The sequence below is a fragment of the Podarcis vaucheri genome, assembly GCF_965113315.1.
Source record: "Podarcis vaucheri genome assembly, chromosome: 9".
Taxonomy (NCBI): Eukaryota; Metazoa; Chordata; class Lepidosauria; order Squamata; family Lacertidae; genus Podarcis; species Podarcis vaucheri.
Window position 1 is genome coordinate 55,477,316 of NC_138767.1, and position 4,883 is coordinate 55,482,198.

Here is a 4,883-nt window from a genome sequence, read left to right on the forward strand (position 1 = left end):
CAATCTGCTGCCACAAAATGCCTCACCAAACAGCACACCTTATCTCTCTGGCTCCCATTGCCTCATGGAAGAGCAAGCTCTGTCCCCATGGGTGGGTGGGTGCAGCTGCTGACTTGGGAGTAGCCAGGATTTTTGTTAAGGAGGGCAGGCTTTTGTCAGAGGGGGTAGAACCTCAGATTTGTACAGTGGTACCTCGGGTTACAGATGCTTCAGTTTACAGACTCCACTAAGCCAGAAACAGTACCTCGGGTTAAGAACTTTGCTTCAGGATGAGAACAGAAATTGTGTGGCGGCAGGGTGGCAGCAGCAGGAGGCCCCATTAGCTAAAGTGGTACCTAAGGTTAAGAACAGTTTCAGGTTAAGAACAGACCTCCAGCTTTTTCTCCGCCTCGCTCCTTGCTCTTGCCGGGAGTTGCTGCCCAGCCGCTCTGCTCCCCAAAGCCTCCCATTTGCCAAACCCACTCAACCCACCACCGCCCAATGACGCCTCAGCCATGATCATCTACCGGGACCGCATCAGCCAAGACGAGATGTTCTCGGACATCGACAAGGTCAAAGAAGTGGCCAGCGGAATCTGCCTGGAAGTGGAAGGGAAGATGGTGAGCAGGAAAGAAGGTGAAATAGATGATGCTTTAATTGGTGGAAATGCGTTGGCTGAAGGTCCAGATGGTGAAGGGGCAGAGGCTACCATTGTCACTGGTGTTGACATTGTCATGAACCACCACCTTCAGGAAACAAGCTTCACTAAAGAGTCTTACAAGAAGTACATCAAGAACTATATGAAAGCAATCAAAGCAAGACTTGAGGAAACAAAGCCAGAGAGAGTAAAGCCGTTTATGACTGAAGCAAACATATCCTTGCAAACTTCAAAAATTACCAGTTTTTTGTAGGCGAGAACATGAATCCAGATGGAATGGTGGCGTTGCTGGATTTCCGTGAGGATGGTATCACTCCTTATATGATTTTCTTTAAGGATGGATTAGAAATGGAGAAATGCCCTAAGACAGAATATTATGAAAATGATTTATAGGTGGTACATGACCCCAGTCAAGCTTGCAAAAATTTATCATTTGCCCGATAATAAATGTTGGAAATGTAAAGAAGCTGAAGGCACATTCTTTCACCTTTGGTGGACGTGCCCAAAGATTAAGGCTTTCTGGGAGATGATCTATAATGAAATGAAAAAGGTATTTAAATATACCTTCCTGAAGAAACCAGAGGCCTTCCTCTTGGGCATAGTCGGCCAATTGGTGCCAAAGAAGGACAGAACTTTTTTTATGTATGCAACAACAGCAGCAAGAATATTGATTGCAAAGTATTGGAAGACACAAGATATACCCACACTGGAAGAATGGCAGATGAAGGTGATGGATTACATGGAACTGGCAGAAATGACTGGCAGAATCTGAGATAAGGGAGAAGAGGTGGTGGAAGAAGATTGGAAGAAATTTAAAGACTACTTGCAGAAATACTGTAAAATTAATGAATGTTAAAGGGATGTTGGATTGAAAATAAGTGGTATTGGTAAAAAGATTAATAAGAATATGTAAATATGGATTGACAATGATTGGAAATATATAGTCATAATAGGTTAAGATATTAAGTGAAGATAAATGATAGAGGGTAAGGATTTGCTGAATTAATCATGTGAACTGGAATACAAAAAGGGGTGTGTGAGGAGGTCAGGAAACAAGTAAATGAACTTTAAGATATGAAGATATGGACTTTTTTCTAACTTTTTTCCTTTTTTTACTTTTTGTGTATTTTGTCTGTGTATTTTTGTATTTCTTTTTCTTTTATTATTGTGATTTTTTCTTTTTATTTCTTATTTTTAATTTTGTGATTTTATATGGTCTGTAAAACTTAATAAATATCATTTTTTAAAAAAAAAAAAGAAATGGAGAAATGTTGACAAGAGACCAACCCTTCTGGATCATCTATCATCATAATTGGCTGCTGTTCTTTATTCATCAACAAAACATCATGACTCAGCATTGTTTGAAAACTGGACTGATGCCATCTTGAGCTTAATTTGATTTATTTTGACCTGAATTAATTAGAGTGGAGGCATTGGTTTTTAAAAGCTTGCCATGTAGGCTGTCTAAAATTTTTTAAAAAACTCATTTAAACCCAGAAAAGAAAAAAGAATGGACCTCCAGAATGAAATAAAACCTGAGGTACCACTGTATTGATTTTTATTGATTTGGGAGGTAGTCACCCCCTGCCCCCCAGTAGCATAGCTAGGGGGCTGCAGGGGGCGCACTGGGAGGCCACTCACAATATGGGTGGCACTTACCCAGGGGGGCCTGTAGTGCTCCCGAGCCATGGATCTCTCCTCGGAGTGACACAGTGGCTCAGGCGCCACCTGAAAAGGAGGCCTGGGGCTCGCGTCCACCGACCGCCTCCCCCTCAGCCGCCCTGCAGCTGATGCAGGCAGAGCATCTATGCAGGCTTCGGCTCCGCGCAGCGTGCCCTGCCTGCTTGGCCGTGCCCCATGGACAGCTTGCCCTGCCCCCTGGCTAGCTACACCACTACTGCTCCCCCTTGGCTATGCCCATGGCTGCTGGTGCATTCTAAACTGCAAATAAATAAATTGAGTATGCATGCATGCAGCAGGACACCTCACTTTTCTTCCGTCTCCCCTCTGTGCGCTTGCGCAAAATGGCATTCTTGCCACGCCTAGACTGGCATTTCCTCTTTTTGGTTTTTGCTGCTGTATCACACTGTTAACTCATTAAGTTGGTGATCCACACAGACCCCTAGATCCTTTCCACATGTACTACTAGTAAGCCAGGTGCCCCACCGTCTTATATTTGTGCAGCTGGTTCTTCGGGCCTAAGTACAGAACCTTACATTTGTCCCTATTCAGTTTGTTTGTTTGGGCCCAGTTCTCCAGTTCCTTTTTTGTAGCTATTTTCCCCAGGGGATAAGTGGGTGGGGGTGGGAAACCTGTGCCCCCCCCTTCTTCCTCCATAACTTTTATTTCATTTTCTGCTTTACATTTTAGAATATTCATTTAAGCAACCTTAAAATATCAATGACTTCCCTTCTTCTCTTTCCGTGGTTCATTTTGCATAACATAAACTAAACCATTCAGTCTTTCGTTATTACATCCATCAAAACTTATTTACACTGTTGAATTTATCTTTATGCTGCCCACGTTTTCAAGTGCACACAATTTCCTCCCATATATTCAATAAACATTTTTCAATCTTCTTTAAAAGTATGTTCTTCATGTTCTCTTATTCTATATGTTAAATCTGTAAACTGCGCATATTCTGTCAACTTACGCTGCCACTCTTCTTTGGTTGGGACCACGCTCGTTTTCCATTTTGGGCTAATGAAACACGGGCTGCAGTAGTGGTATACATAAATACAATGGTACCTCAGGTTACATACGCTTCAGGTTACAGACTCCACTAACCCAGAAATAGTACCTCAGGTTAAGAACCTTGCTTCAGCATGAGAATAGAAATTGTGCGGCAGCAGTGGGGGGCCCCATTAGCTAAAGTGGTACCTCAGGTTAAGAACAGTTACAGGTTCAGAATGGACCTCCAGAACAAATTAAGTTCTTAACCTGAGGTACCACTGTAACCTTTTTTGACATCTGGGAATTTCTGTCTGAATTATCCCCAACAAAAAGGACTCTCTGGTTTCTGGGGGGAAAGTACCTTTTTCAATTCATTGTGAATTATTTCCCAATTCTCTTTTACCCTTTTACAGGTCCACAACATATGACAGAATGTACCCTCGGTCTCATTGCATCTCCAGCACTTATCTGATTCAGTCTTATACATCTTAGCAAGGGGATCTTGTGGCCTGCTCAGTGATGTTGGACTACACCTCCCATCATCCCTGATCGTTGGCCATGCTGGCAAGGGATGATGGGAAATGGACTCCGATAAGCTCTGGAAGGCCATCGCTGTCCTAAATCATGTAGATTAAGTTTGGAAAGCACTGGTGTGTGAGTGTGAATGGTGTGTGTGTGATAGAGAGAGAGAAGTGTTGATGCATCTTGTCTCTTTATGGTGCGGTGGGGAGAGAACTTGTTTTTCCACCCACCTCCAGCAACCCATCCTTACTAACAATCAGGATCTTTACAAAGTCTTTTTTTGAAAATAATAATAAGGGGGGAAAGATGGGGGGGGGGAGGACCTCTTGCTCCGCTTTCTGCTGAATGAACTTCTTAGTTCCTCTAATGCAGTGGGCCTTTTGATGTGCTACAAAGCGCGTTACGCCCCAAGATTGTCTCTTCGGTCTGATCGACAAAACGCTCGGCTTCTGCATCAAGGGCTGCGAATGAAATGGACAGCGGGGCTGTCGAAACTCCCACGCTTGCTTGAACCTACTGGGACAATTCGCTACAATTTCCGTGAGAGAGAGAGAGAGAGAGAGAGAGAGAGAGAGAGAGAGAGAGAGAGTTTAAAGTTTCCAGAAGTGAACCAGTGGAAGCTGGAGGGGGGGAGGCTGGGGTGCAAAGGAAAATAAAAAGGGGGCAGAGATTAGGATTCTTCCCCCCCTGCCCCCACTCCCCGCCCAAATCCTTGGCAACATTAAACTAACCTACTCTTTCCTCCGGGATGACGGTTTTGTACCTTTCAGCCTCTAAAAATGTTGCTTCTCTATGAAGTCAAAATTTATGATTATTCAAATGTTGGGAGGTGGGGGCAGGTGGGGGGGAAAGAGAGAGAGAAGACTTTGAAAAGAGAGGAAGAAAGCGAGAAAATTAATATTGCAGCTGTTCTTCTGATTAATGAGAGATAATTGCTCTTGAAAAGTCACCCCTGTGGCATTTTGTTGTCTCCTGGATCTTTGTTCTTTTCCCCACTATTATTGAGGACTTTCTTGAAGACTAAGCGGTTCTTTTCAATTTTTGGTATTCA

At 43.5% G+C, this 4,883-nt stretch overlaps 1 pseudogene across 1 annotated transcript; it reads left to right on the forward strand.

The window, feature by feature from the left end:
• Positions 1-448: 448 nt before the first annotated feature.
• Positions 449-1,030, forward strand: LOC309541055 (translationally-controlled tumor protein homolog pseudogene; annotated as a pseudogene). The gene has a single exon. The product of its transcript is annotated as a translationally-controlled tumor protein homolog pseudogene (transcript).
• The last annotated feature ends 3,853 nt before the right edge of the window (positions 1,031-4,883 follow it).